The sequence below is a fragment of the Apteryx rowi genome, unplaced genomic scaffold (assembly GCF_003343035.1).
Source record: "Apteryx rowi isolate R43461 unplaced genomic scaffold, aptRow1 scaffold_170, whole genome shotgun sequence".
NCBI classification, from domain to species: Eukaryota; Metazoa; Chordata; class Aves; order Apterygiformes; family Apterygidae; genus Apteryx; species Apteryx rowi.
In genome coordinates, this window is record NW_020447975.1 from 333,890 (window position 1) to 348,986 (window position 15,097).

General features: G+C 42.5%; 1 protein-coding gene across 3 annotated transcripts in view; it reads left to right on the plus strand.

Moving 5' to 3' along the window:
• Positions 1-484: 484 nt before the first annotated feature.
• GLCE (glucuronic acid epimerase) overlaps positions 485-15,097 on the plus strand; it is a 62,873-nt gene continuing 48,260 nt past the window's right edge. For 2 of the 3 annotated variants that reach the window (XR_003252657.1, XM_026060773.1), the window contains exon 1: positions 485-549. The gene's annotated coding sequence lies outside the window, so the exon portion shown is untranslated. Of the gene's footprint in view, positions 550-8,025; positions 8,095-15,097 lie in introns of those variants that run through there. The other variant, XM_026060774.1, reaches the window with a different exon arrangement.

Consider the following 15,097-nt stretch of genomic DNA (forward strand, 5'->3'; position numbering starts at 1 on the left):
CCCCGGCCTTTCACCCCTCAATGCCCCCAGCCCGGGCCTCCCTCCCCGACCCCCCCGCAGCCCCTTTTTGGGGTGAAAAACGCCCTGATTGATAACATCCACGCGGGTCTCTCCGAACTGCGGGTTCGTCGCGTGTTTTAACTCCCTGTTGCAGCTGCGGTCGGTCAGAACGCAGACCCCGAAGGGAGCGAGCGTGGTCCCGCACTCGGGACGCGTAACCTCTCAGCAGGCGCCCACGCAGAGGGGGGCATTTCGCCCAGCTGGGCTCCGTGCGAATATACCTAGCCCCCTTTCTTTTTTCTTTTTCTTTTTTTTTTTTCTGTCAGATTCCAGTTTTGTAAGTGTTGTTTGGAAAATTCCCAAATTCAGAATAAAGCAAGGCGTCGGAGCAGTAATTGCGCTCCCCTGGTTTCCCAGTTTCTGTAAAACCTCACGTATTTCGTAGGAGGAGAGGCAGAAACTTCCTCTGTGATCATCAATTCAATTGAAGAGTTAACTGATGAAATGTGGGATTATTTGTGTAAGACGCCTGCATCAGCTTGACTAATAGTAAGGAACCTTATTTAATCATTTAATGCAACCTAGCTTTCATTATATCAGTAGTGTAAACGTTTTTAGAAGAGGTCAGCTCCTAGTACGAAACGACAGATACTGCTCAGGAGCAAGGTTTAAATGTACGCTTAGGGAATGGTTGAGCACTCAGCTTGCGGGTCAGGTACTTTCTGTCTCTGCCCAGACACAGATGCCCTTCCAGTGCATCAAAGGCATTTTGCATGCTTGCTGCCTGAGATCTCAGATCATGGCAAAAATGGCATTAAGGCACTTGCAGTAATGCTGAGATGCTTCATCAAGTGCCTGTATAGCTAAACTCAACTCGGAATACTTCCTTATACTTTTTTTTTTTCCACTGCGAGCTTAAGGTAACCACGACTCTGTCAAACCTTGCCCTAAAATTGCCTCTGAAATGACAAACACAACAGGCTTTCCAAAATTCATGGAATTCAGAAAGTAGCAGCCATCTGTAAACCTATTTACATGACGGATCACTGCTTAAATCAAGCAAGTACTGTAGTAGACCTAACAAATTGAAATTAGCTTTGTTAGTAAGCCTACTGCTAAGTGATTTTTGTGTCGTGGATACGTTAATACTGGAACAGTCATCCTCCTTAACTGAATTTAATTCAAACAGGCGTGGTCTGCATGTGTTTTTCATTTTGCCTTCTGGAATTAATACCCTCTGAACAGTGTGAAGAGGAGATAGCCTCATCAAAACACTCTCTGGGAAAGGGAAAATTAAAATCATGAAATCCATAGTTTTGCTAGTGTAAGAGCTAGAAGGCCCTGTGCAGGTGAGTGCATGGATAACGAAAGCAGGACTTTCCAGTATCTTGTGTCCTGTGCGTTCTTTCAAAACACAACATGCAAATCGGCTGTTACAGGCCTTTCACATTAGTTTGTGGAAGATTTCTCATAACAAAAGAGATTTCCTGCACTTTATTGTAAGACAGTTTCAAAGTCATGAAAGCACAAATAGGATGTGCTTATGCTGTAATTGCAGATAGGTTTGAGTGTCCTTGGGCTGTTCTGCTTCTGCCCGTTTTGAGAATCATAAAAAAGATGCATGACAGTATTATTGTGATGCAGAGATTTAGCTAATATATTCTGCCTTTAAGCAAGATTTTAATGTTGCAAAAGCAAATACCTCACAGCTTCCTGGGCACTAGAAGAGGATTAGCATACATGCAGGAGTGTGATCCTCAGTTTTTCCACACAGTGCTTGTTGGCTTCAGGAGAGTACAACACCTTAGACTCCAAAAGTTTATTTTACTTATGTTTTTAAGCCAGTAGGACCTTGAGCAATTTGGCTTGTTGCATTAGATGCAAGAATTGCCAGTAGTTAATAGTTCTTCCAGTTAGAGCTGGCCAAGCAAGAAAGAGTTTTAAGGACGTTATGTACTTCTAAACTTGGCCAGTTGTAACATGCCTTAATATTTCAGCTACTCTGTAGAAGCATCTTGCCCTACTAATATGTTCTTTGGCATGGTTGTGAAATCTGGGTGAAATATTGCACTTACTGTTTATTTAAAGTCATTGTTTTCACTTCAGTGAACTGCTAAGCCTTGTGATACAGCTGGTGATCAATACATAGAAATGAGGTCAAAAGCAATTCGCAAATAATTCCGCGAGGCATCTTGATTATCCAGATGTTCTTTGTAACTTCCTAAGTGAATCTCTTCTTATCAAGATAAGGTGAAACTTGCACAATTACTTTATGTCTGCACTTTTCAGATACGTTGCATGAGTCTGCACATCACAGTTCTGTAGCAGCATCTGTGACAAACATTTCCTGTTTTAATAAGGAAGTTCAAAGTGAGAATGGTTAATCCTAAACTCACCAAACTGGTTTGCAAAGCCACCAGATTGTTGTCAAAGCCATCTTCACTTGGCTTTGCCATCCTAGCTTGTGGAACAGCTTTTGACACTGTGCTCTGATGTTGTAGGAATGTAGGATGTTGTTTCAGCTCGTCATAATGTTACATTCAGGGTGATAGCAAATTTTTTGGTGTTTTTTGGTTTTTTTTTTAATACTCAAAAGTATCCTAAAACACCGCCTGCGTGCAGCTGCCCCTGTTGTAACGGAGCGTGTTGCACAGCTAAAAATTAGTAGGGACCTGAAATGATTAGTATCTGGCTGGTGGCCCAGAAAGAGGGAAAGCTGGGTCTGGCAGCGTTTGACGGTAATTTTCTGTAAGACAAGTGTCTTTAGCTCTTTCATTGCCCAATTGATTCTTAGGCAATAGCACTCCTGTTTGTAATGCTGAATCTATAGTGCTGCTCCAGCAGTAGAAATATGAGATGATCTAGTCGCTAGCTAGCCCACATGCTGCAGTAAACAAGAGATCTTGCGTGGCTGCTTTAGAGTTATTGCTCTTAAATACAAAAAATGTGTAGTATTCAGCAGGAGTTGCAATGGTCACCTAAGGTGGTGCCGTTGTAATATGGACAGGTGATAATCAAAAATATTTTCCTCAAAGCCTCTATTGCTGTTTTGTGGTCTTTTTGCCTAATGGCTTTTAGTGTTTCTTCTTTCCTTTCAGAATCTCTGATCCTTTGGTAAGAAAAGTAAAACGAGAGGCTGGATTTCACTGAGGTTAACTTTAAAGTAGGTCTCTTTCTCTGAACATTTAATTGAGCTGTAAGATTAAAAGGCAACTATGTACGGTATTTCTCAAACTGGTTACTTCACTACTTGGCTATGTTTTTAATGAAGTAGCTTTCATGTCTGAGTAGCATTCAGAAATTTTAAGATATAATTTCTACTGTTTTTCAAAGCAAGTTGACTCATCAGTTTAGTCTTGTACTGCAGACCTAAAATGTCGGAAGATGTTATTCTTTTTACTATATTACCATTTAGTGATTTTTTTTTTTTCCTGCAACACTAAAATTCTTATGCACCTAAATAAAACTTGGGGAATAAGTGTTCTCCTTATGCAATAAGCCTAGTATAGCTTTAGCTTTTCCATAGCATGCTTGAATTTCACTTAACATTTCATCTTGCTTTCATGTCACCACCTTTCTCAGCTGACTATTTTCTTGACTCTCCCCTCCGTATTTCACAGTTATCGTTATGTAAGGTGTTGTGTAGCTTTGGCTTCACCCAGCCTCTTTCCCGTGTTGGTATTTCTTGTCACTCTGCTTCATTCTGCTCTCTGTGAGCTAAACATGAGATCTTATTTCCCCCGCGTCCCAAGAGCCCGGTCTTCTCTGAAACTTTCCTTCCAAGCCCACTTCCTCAGCTTTTGCTCCTGGTTTTCACCTTCCCTTGGCATCCTGTCCTTTGCTGTGTCCTAATGGCATTAGAATATAAAATATCCTCTTCACGTGACGCCTCGGCTGTGTTTGTTTTAATCCTTCCTCGCCTTCTTGACCTTCTAACTTTGTGCCGTGCTTGCTGATAACTTCTGCCTGTTGGATGAGCTCTTTGCGGTTCCTTTTAATCTCCGGGAAACAATGTGCAAGCTTGAAGCAGGGGTAGAAATTCCTGCTTTGTAACTGTCTAGCTAATATTTAACAAAGTTTACCTGGAAGCTATGCATAGCGTCTAAGCTATGTTTTAAGTCTTAATATTGGATTTGAAATATTGGAGGTGGCAGATAAAATGCATGGTAATGAGATCCTTCAAAAGAAAGCTCACTTCCAATTCCAAAGGAAACGAGCTTTTAGTTAGTGTCTTATCTCAAGTATGCCACCTTTCCTTTTTTCCTCACTTATGCTGCTTGTATGATTAGTGTTAAAGATCGGCTGGTGTCCCCTGATACGGGAACCAATTGGCCAGTGTCATTTTATAAAATCTGATTTACAGTCTCTCCGTTATATGTAGCTTGCTGATTGCAAACTTATTTGATTTGGCCATGTTTTCAGGACTTGGAATTTACTGTTGTCTAATTTCTGTTGAAATTAAGAATCCTTAGGCTACTGCCCATGCAACATCTTGCTTATAGGCAGAGACTTTGCAGAGCTCAATCTTTTATCTTTCGAGATGGATATATCTGCCGTTTCAATGTAGTAAAAACCTAAACACAGAAACTTGTAAGTGTTGAAAAAATAACTATCAATACCAAACAGTAAGATTAGCCACTCCAGAAAAGTAACTTTTGGCTTGAATTGTAAATGTTTCTCCTGCTGACCTTGATAAGGTTTAGAACAAAAGGTTTCTGTTTGATTGTTACTGTTCAAATGGATTTTCCCCAGCAATATTTGTTTACAACTCATGTAAAATACTGTGTAAGATCCTCAAACTTTAGAAGGTGTTTATGTAGTCTGAATTCAGTTTGAGATATATGCATAGATTACTTAGGTTAAAGAAAAAGAGTTAAAAACCTGAGCAGTTTTTAATATTAAAGATATCATGGATGCACAAAGGTGGCTTTGCACACATGGTTTCTTTCGATTTGTCTCCGGTTGCAGGTATACCTTTATAGCGAATGCGAGAGTTCATCAGGTTACTTTCTTAATAGTTTGAAAGTTGTTGGTTAAGACAGAGTTATGATGCTTTAAAAAAGTTGTGGAGAAGTTTGGCTTAGATGTCAAATATTACCAGAGTAGTTTATTAAAGAGTCAAGTTGTACCCTAAAGAGAGTCCTCCGTTGGTACTGGAGTGCTTTCCATACCTTTGCAATGGGCAAAATTGCAGAGAAACCTAATTATATTTCTGTGTGAGGGACTTTTCTCTGGAAGCTTTAAGAAAAGCCTGTACTATAAGTCAGGCTGTTTTGTCTGTGTGTGTGTGTGTGTTTAATTTCTGGTTCGAGTGTAACTTTCCTTGGTTTTGCAAAATAAGTTGTTGGGTTGAGTCAAAAGATTTGAATTAACAGTGATTGTGCAACATGCCCATCGTGGTGGATGAGACTGACCCATGGTAAACCAGTAAACCACGTGTGTAGGAAACTGATGGCTTGGAATAAGCAGTGCTACCCCTCACCCCCCGCTGCAAACTCTTTTTTTTCCCCATGTTTCATCTGAATCAGTTTGCCTGTTTTGTGTTGATGCAGTAGCGAGTCCTGCTGCTGCTGCCACTGCCACCGCCACCAAAAGCCGGATGCATTGCTGTTTCCACACTGAAAGGCAAGGCTGGGTGGTGGTTGCTTCTGCTTTTCCTGTGTGGTTATTTTGGAACAAGGATATAGACACGGGAAAGGGTAGAGTAAGGAGAGAGCTAAGGTGAGCTTGAATCCTTGAGGAAAAAATGGGCTTGACCTGTTAGTGGAGCACTTGGTCTTCTCATCTGTGGTGTGAACCAGGAAGGTTAACACCTGGTTTAGCTTCTCAAGTGGCATTATTCAAACTCGGTGTTTTCTGTCCTGCTTCTTGCCTTCAAAAATGAAGTATATTACAGAGAATTAGAGCTTTTTCATGTCCCTTCCAGGGTGCTTGTGAGCTGTTCACTTTATGTTCTATGCGCCAATGAGGAGTCTGGCTGTGGAAACGCTGCTTCGCTAGGAATGTCCCCAAACTGTTCTCGTACGGGAAGCGTGGCCTTTGGCTTGCTTCTTTTTGTCTTTTTAATTGGATTAAGGTATGCAGAAAATTCAGGGAAGTCTTGAAACAAAAGAATGGCCTTATCAGAAACTCCGAGCGCCAGCGAGGCAAAGGAGGCTCTTTTGGAGGCGAAAACTCAGGATTTTCATTTGTGCTTCTTGGTCTTCGTGGGGATTCTGGAGGGTAACTTCTCCACCTTCAACAGGCATGTCTGGCGCACGGAAGCGGGGGTCTCTTCCTTCTAAGTTCTAGTTTCTGTGCTCAGAGTGAAATGATTTCTCAGTCTTCTGCTGGGTGTGGCTTTCCTGAAGATGTATGTTGGCTGTTTTCCTTCTCTGACCTCATCTGGTTTAGATGGAGAACTTCAAAGCAGTCCCAAATATATCCTGTTGCTTCAGTTGCCGAGAGACCGGTTAATTACTTGCCCTTTACTCTGTCCTACTTGCGGTGATAAAGGTGGGTCTCAATTCAAGGTGACAAGCAAAAAGCACATTACTAAGAGCGTAATTCTCCTTTCTGGTGGAGAGAGCCAGATTATTTCGAAGCAGGGTGTTTGTAGCAGGTGGGAGCACCAGGGCAAAACTGATTAGTGCAATAGCAAGGGGGCGTTATGTAGGTATTTCACTACGTTATTTCCCATTCCCATTATTTCATTGAGGAATCCGAAGGGTTTTAGATACAGAAGAGGAAATCTAAATAGGAACAGAATTGGCTTATTTTACCTGTCGTTGTATTTAATGAATATTTGAACTTCACGTGCAAGTCCTCTCGGCAACGACAGCGGAGCAATACCGAAAGGTGTATTGAATTAGTTCCTGCGAAAGAACCACCTGAAGAAATAAAAAACTGTTTCCATCGGTCAGTCTAAACAGGCAAATGCAAGATAATCTCTCCACGCGGCATTCAAAATCACGTTTGCTAATAGCACATTAACTCAGTTACAGACGAAATACTGTAATATTAAGGCTGCAGAGGTGATTAAGGCAAGAAAATCACCTTTAAAAGTCATGCCTTATGACTGTAGTTCTTGTTATTTAGGTGATAGATTTCCATGAAGTAACTGAATTTTTCAGATCAGTAGGTTTCCTCGCTGAAATGGTTGGTATCTTAGTTTCTGAATGCTTATGGTACTTTCCTCAGCTTTAGATGGACTGGAGCTGTTTCAACGAACTCGATGGTGACTCCAATATCCAATCAAATAATCTTCATTTAATATTTTGTTTTAATTTCTTGGCATTTATATTTTCCCTGAAGTTGTATTGCCTTGTATAGCTTGATGTTATACTAGCTGGCTAGGTTACTATTTTGAATGAATGGAAATAATGGATGGTTGTTGGCTTAATTTTTTTCTAATTTGTTTTGAGCAGGACTTAAATAGATATAAGGATTTTTTTTAAGTGTTTATTGAGCTGACTTTGTAAGAAAGTAGTCAAAACAGGGTTTGCATTTACAGCAGATTGTAATAAACAAATGGGCAATGTGTAGTTGGTGAACTGAACCGAATGTTTTCTAATTATCATGTGTTTCAAGACTTTAAAGATAGTAGATATTGTACATCTATAGTGGAAGCCTCTGTCAAAACAATTTACTGTTTCTGAAAATAGGACTCTAGCTTGTGGTTTGAAATGAAAGGGCTTTTGAAAATGCTTTTTTTTTTGTCTATGCTAGTTTGATCTGCATTTCTGGGTTTTTTTTGATAAGCAGAAAAATTTTCTTTAGAATATATTTTTTAAAATGTTGATTTTGATTTTTGGGAAGCTGTCAAACTGATGTTTCTTGAAGTCAGAGTCCGAACTCTTTTGGTAAACAGGTATCTGAATACAGAAGGCTGCTTGTTGCATTGTCTTAGCTTATTTTGCTGAATTCTTAATTTTTTTTTTTTTAACTGTAGTGTGTATCTCAAGCTGTAGGACTAATCAGCTCTTGCCATTCCTGCTGTTTAATGTAGGCTTTCCTTAAAATCCTAAGAAGCTTTACTATCATTGTAGGGCTTTCAGAGGTCTCTCCTCCTAATGATGAATGTCAACAAATGAGATCCGAACATCTTTTGCTGCGGTAAGGGAGAAGTCATTTTCCCGGTGTGTTTTTGACGCGCTGTTTCTCAGAGCTGCTCAAAATAGGTCACATACTTCAAACCGCAAAGGAGGCGAGCGTTGCGGGTTGTTGTGTTTTTTTATTATTATTATTTTTAATCCAATTATTAATACAGTTGTGCAACTCTACTTAAATTATTTCTGTGACTGGATTTGGGTGGGTTTTTTCCTTGCCCCCATGATGAATTTTTACCGAAGCTGCCATAAAGAAGGTGAATTTGGGTAAAGCCTTGATTATATATATGCCAGCCCCAGGGCTTGGGTGTCACAGACCTGTACGTTCGTCTTCTGCGACGAGAGCCACCTTGCTCCACGCGTTAGCGGCTCTTGGCTCCGTTTTTGATGCAGCGAGTGTTCTTCCAGAAAAATCCCAGTTTCCCAGGGAGTTAAATTATCACAAAAAGCGACTCACTTTTTGGTAGGTGGGAGGAAGAGCTTTGCTCCGCTCAGCCATATGGTAGTGGTAGCTGAAAGCTGGCAGGGTTTTGGGCTTAGAAACAGGAATTCAGCCAACCCTGCACCCTGGCCTAACCGCGAGGAAGAGTTATCCCGGGACTCTGGTGCAGTGTTGTCACAGACGCGTACCAGCGTCCGTTAGCTTGCAAAAATGCTTTTTATTGTGTTTGGCCTAGCAAAGCCCCGTGGGCAGACGGGCTCTGGGCAAGAGCCTGGGCAGGATACGGCTCTGTCGGGGCTCCCTGCGCCGCCGGCCACCCCGTGGAGCCTGTGCCACCCTCCAGGAGCGCGTTGCAGCCCAGAGATGCGTGCTTTTATTTTATTGGCTTATTTATTATTTATTTATTGCTGGTTTTGGTGCTTCCCTCAGCTCAAAATTGTGCCCAGCTCTTAGTTTCCTTTTGGTGCTCTCCAGCTGAAGCCTTGCGTCCCTGCGCTGTGCAAGCGCTTGTGTCCGACACCGGGGTCAGCCGAACCGTAGCACGTCTGTTTGCGGAAAACCTGAGTGCCTGGGTCGGTTGTTTGAGGTAACTGGACCTGTACGTTTTAAGACTTGGCACGTCTCCGCGGTGGCGTTTTAACGGCAGCTGGTGTCTCTTACGAGGTCCACAGCACGGTTTATGCAATAACTTGCTGTGAAATTCCAGCTCCGTGCGGAGCACCTTAACACTTCTATTGGCACGAGGATAATTTGTAGCTTGGATGCTTGCATGCACTGAGTCCTAGGTGGCCAAACAAAGTAGGTCAGTTATTTTTAGGTGTTATGATTAATTTATAAATGCCATTATTTTATGGAGGTAGATGTAAATGCTCAATCTTAGGCAGTGGATGGCTGTTTGCAATAGAAAACTGGTGCTTCAGAGTAAACAAACATTTTTGCAAGGATGATCTAGACTAAGTAGAAAGGATTATTTTAAAGCGTAAAGCTTTGCATGTCTGGAGTTGTTTTTTTTTTTTCTTGAACATTAAATAGTTTTAGAACAGAAAATCTTTCCTGGTATGTAATGCTTCCAAAATCCTTGGCAGATGGGTGACTTTGTTTCTAAACATCAAATGTTTTAGCTGTTTTAATGCTGTATTTTTAAGCATGAACAGCACTGTCAGAGAATGTTCATATTAAGTCTGTCCAGAATTAGACTTTTAAAGAACTATATCGTTACATTGTCATGGAAAGCAAAGAATTAAGGAAAATTTAATGCAACACTTGAACTCCTTTGCATAAAGCACAAAATAATGTCACACTGGAAAAAAGAAAGGGAAGTACACTCATGCCCTAGGGTTTAACCCTCTGTAGTCACTGAAAGGAGTAGAGACTATCTGAGTATCCCCGGGAGGGAAATTGGCCTTATATGAAAATAAACCTTGTGCATGCACAAACAAACGTTTGCCATGTGGTATTTTAAAACTTGAAGAATTAGTGGTAGAAAGAGAATCAACACCTTGCTGAGAGGTGAGAACGGACGGCTGCTAGAAAGCAAACACTTTGTATTTAATGGCTGTCAGCTGCTTTTTTTCATATTCATGAGTCTTATTTCTGCTAGATTTCTCAAGAATGTGTTTTGTTTTTGGGGGGGGGGTGTTTGGTTTTAATATTGAATGCATAGTTTATTACTGCTCTGGATAGAAGCTGATATATCCCTCTTGGTATAATGTGGACGAAGTCGGTCACAAGATGCATCTAGTCCCTAAATTCATATTTGATCTTTGAACTCTATCTATAAGTAAGTAAATATTTGGGGCCCTGTATCTTTGGGAAGTCATTCTTATATTGAAGGTGAATTTGTTTCTAAACTTCTAAGCCAAGTGACTTGAGTGTGGTCATTTTTGCAAGGTTTCTGATGGCATTCTCGTATGTTCGTGTTCCAGGTACCTTTAGACTCAATTTCCTTAATTAACTTTATCCTCATAAGAGATATTCCTTTATGCATACAGATTGACTGTTGGGTCACGGTAGCTGCGAGTTACGGTAAGCACCAGTACTGGATGTTGTGCTGTAGACAAAGGATTTTGTACAGTATTGAATTTTCTTAGAAAGCCAATTCCTGACATCTGCATTTGCTAACTGTAAAATATTCTTGGTATTTATGAACTGTAAAATTTATAGTGTGATAGGTATGCAAATATGCTGCCAAAACACTGAAAGCTGTATAATACTTCATAATTGTGACACATTTTTAGCTATTTGCAAAAATTGGCTTTGTTGCAAGAGTCAGATTTATCAAGTTCTCACCTTTTTAAGGATATAATTCTCACGTCTCTTATCTAAATTTTCATTTTTTACATTTTGCATATTGGTGGTTGGGGAAAATGAAAGCTGGGAAGCAGTGCTTAAGGGAAATGGGGAGAAACGAGAAGAGGCACCTCAGGGTTAGCTTGCAGGTCATTTGCAGAACCACCAAAATTTGATGGCCGTTTTTCATTTTCAGAAGACTTAAGGCGATGCTGCGTTTCTCTGACGCTACCAAATTGCTTTGTCCCCTGACGTACGTGATTATAAAAAGGGCCCAGGATCAGGGCATCAGAGGTCGATCTGTTCAGTGCATGGAGGGCCCCAGAGCGATGCAGGTCGCTGTCTCAGTGTTTGCCACCAAGGTGTATTTTCCTGAGCTGCTGGAGCAGGACTCTGGGATTTTTATTTTGTGGACTATGTCTGTCAACCATGCACTGTGATTTTTGCCTTAAATCCCACTAGTGTATGATCCTAACAACCTAGCATGTTAAATTTTTGAACTTAGGCAAATATCGAAAATGTGACTATCAATAGTCTTTCTCCCCCCCCCTTTTTTTTTATAGTGTTTGTAAATGTTTGCATTTTCCCTGGCATAGACTGTATAGCACGAAATTCTTAGCAAATATTTTCTACTATGCACAATCCAAAGTACACAACTCATTGCATTTGCTTGCAGATGCATGCTGTAACTGTCAGCTGACTTCTTGCTATGACAGCTACTTTAAAATGACCACCCTTACTATTTTGTGGTAAAATGTTTCTTACTCCAAATGAACCATTGATCAGTAAAACTCTCTTTTTCCAAGTTTCTACAACTGAATTTGCTGCCACTGGTTTCAGTGCTTACATTCCATTTCTGGTTGAGTAAATGGAGGCGGCGATCTTACTGAGATAGGATTTCTAATACCTGGCTTTTCAGGAGTCACAGAATTGCTAGCAGGTTCCTTGCCTGCTTGACAGTCAATTTCAGATTTTGCTTCTATTAAAATTGTCCGCTTCTCTAATAAGATCTTAGGTTTTTACTGCAAAATGTTGCCCTGCAAAAAATATCTAACGCGACACTTGGCTTGATGTGACTTCTGACATTGCTTTCTCCTTGCTTTAGCGGCTGCTTTGACTGACAGTAGTGCACATTTCCCCCAAAAACGTTTTCCTGAAGCGGAAGGACTGACTCCTCAGACAGTAGTGGATTCTTTATTCTGTAGTCTTTGCTTTTAAAAGCAAGCAAAGCTGGATCTCGTGTGTAGGATTGTAGAGGCCGTTCAAAATGGGAATTATCTGCAGGGGCATTTTGCTGGGGTTGGAAGAGAGCCTGAAATCAGACCTTCAGAATATAGACCACCCACAATTTTACCCGGTGCTGGGATAAACGATACTGTTTTAACCATCGGCTGTCCAATATTTTACGACGCGTGCAAGGATGTACTTTACGGAGCTGCGGTGGCTTTCCCGAGGCAGGCGGGCTTTCCGCTGAGGAAGGCTTGCAGGAGTGTGGGAGGTGGGGAAGCCATCTCCGCTTGGGTGTACCCGGCAGCGCGCCGGGCTGTCGCGCTGGCATGGACGACCGGTTCTCTTTTCCTGAACTTGGTCTTAGCTTTCAGCGGTCCAAGCGGGAGCGCTCCGCGGGACCGGTAATACCCCAGCGGTCGTCGCTCCTGTGATCAGCCCCGAGCTGCCCTGACGTTTGGGAACCGTAAGTTTAGACGGTAGACTTCCACGCACTGAGCGTTTAAGTATCGTACGTCAAGTACTATATTAGCAAAATTTGTACTACGGTAGCGCACAGCGTGGTAATTCATACGAAAGTAGTTCCCGTCATTAAAACATTGCTTTCTGGGTGCTGCGTGAAGACACTGCCTTTCAGCAAGCCGCCAGCTTGCAATACAACGTATTTGTTATATTAGCATGTATTTAGCATTTCCCCCTCGAAGCGGGTGCCAGCTTTGTGCTTCACGCCCGCCGAGGTGTTATTTAGCGCGGGCCGGTGCCCGCTCCTTCGGCGGCGGCGGCGGCCGCCGTCCTTTGCGCTCTCTTGGTGTCGCGGTGCCCTCTGCTGGAGTTAGTGCCTCCTCCCAGCGAGCAGGTTTTGCCTATCGGTTACGGTACGTGCCGGACAGCGTTTAATACAACTTCTGCGTTACTTCGCGCTTATCGCAAGAGATCCCTCTGTATCCCCGTACGGTTTAGCCTCCTGCTGTTTGTAAGCACTTCCCTTGGGACTTGCTTTGCAAAGGCTCCTTGCATTGTTCAGCTCTGAAAGCTGAAAGCTTAATATTTGCAGAAACGAAGAGCGGCGGTCTGTGCCGAAGGCTGGGCACGCCGCAGAAACAAGGCAGGTAGTGATTCCTTCGCGGCTGCGGGCTGCGTGGGGGGAGGCCTGCGGATTTGAAGAGAGTATGATAACTAGATGCCAATAAACGCAGCACAGCTGCGAGACTGAGAACTTACAATGCTGCTGTTGTTCGGTGGGTGTTTTCTCTGCTCGCGGAGCCGAGGGAGCTCCTGCTGAACCCCTCCGACCAGAGGCGGGCAGACCCTTTTGTTCAGCCTGCAAACTGGGGAAACGTCTCCGGAATAACGGAGTTTGACCCCGTTTCTTGTAACCCGATTGAGTCCTCACCGTGCAGGGCAAGACATTAAATCTTAGGTGGGCACTCTTTCGTTTCTGCTCTAAATGACCGCTTTGCACTCCATCGCAGTCAGAAAAAACAGATGTGCTGGGATTAAACACTGAAGTGCCAGCGTTCAAAAGTAAGTAACTGTTTTGCTGTCTAGATGGTTCAGATTCAGGGATTTTCTGCCATAGCCAACTTCTTGGGTTATATGGGTTTAACTAGGTGGGTTTGAGTCAGGCTGCTTCCTCTTTTTTTAATGGAACTGAAAATTCCCCTGTCAGCATGAGTAGAATTGGGAAGAGCTTAAACAGTAGCATTTAAAATGGGGAAAAGTCAGAATGGAACCTGTATCAGTTGCTGAAACGAGTATTAATTTTTTCCGGATGGTACAGCATCAGGGTAGCTTTGTTGTGTATGAGTTCAGACAACTAAGACTTTTGCATCTGCTTTGAATGTTTCATGAATATTAATACAGTCCTCATACTGAGCAGTTAATTGGGAGCTATCGCTTTAACCGCCTTACTTCAATTGAAAAGTGCCGTTAATAAATGACAAATGTCAGTGTGAAATTCCATGTGTTCTCCGTGCACCAGGAGCAGCCTTCTGTCTCTTCCGGCGCCTTGTCTCCTCTTTGCTCTCCTAGCAGCCTGATGAGTAATCTTAAACCCGTGAGTCTTTTGTGTTCTTTGGCAGCCTTTTTAGATCACGTTTTCCACTATCAGGTTGCTGCTTTCCCAGTGCTTTGCTGCTTCTCCATGCTATCGTCCTGCGCCTCCGGGAGGCGGTGGAAATTTTCAGCTCTCAGGAAGACGTTTGTGATCCCAATAGATGGACAGAAACACATTTAGAGGAGGAGTGACGTTGGTAACGGGCACGGTGTGAGAGTAGAAATTCAAATCTTGGATTTTATGGCTATTTCAAATAGCTAATTTGAAACGTGCAGCTTGAACTTGTCCGTTTCTTGCCTCGGACTGGGAGTTACGCTAAAAGGCGCCTTGGCGGAGCGAGGGTGCACCGTGTGTCTGCGCGTGCGGCTCGGCGGCTGGAAACGGGATAGCGTCTTTCTGTTGTTAATCTCGGGCTTCATGAACAACTGGCAGAATTCTGTTTTACTGATCACTAAAGTTAAATAAAATAACACGACTTCATATTTTAATAGAAATGGGATAAAATCCTCCTGACTGGGTGTTGAAAAGAAAACATTATTGTTTGCGGATTCATGAAGGCAATACAAACAAAATGAGTTAAAATGTTACGTTTCTGACTATCTCTTTGAGGTGTATTTTGATGTCGTATCAAATGTGTCCTTTGATTGGCCCTTGTCTTTTGGGCTCAAGGACGGGTGAATTGCTGACGCCCCCAGGACTCGATCCTCTCGTTTCCGCTATTACCCGTGTGTTTGTCTCCTGCACGGCTTTCTCCTCTCCAGGCAGCTTTGCCTGCAGTCGAAACCTTTGTTGTCCAAGATGGAAAAGCGTTGTGCTTTTATGTGTGCAGCTCCCTTCAGGGAGCATCTTAAAACTTGGTACAAAAAGCTGGAGTTGCGCTGTTGTCCAGCCTTGCGGGGCTGTTGTTACGGCTGTACCTCCCAGGGCAAGCCGTAGGAGCTTATGGGTAGGCCTTTTTACGAAATAAGCTTAGTAATCCTCGCGGTCTTAACACTG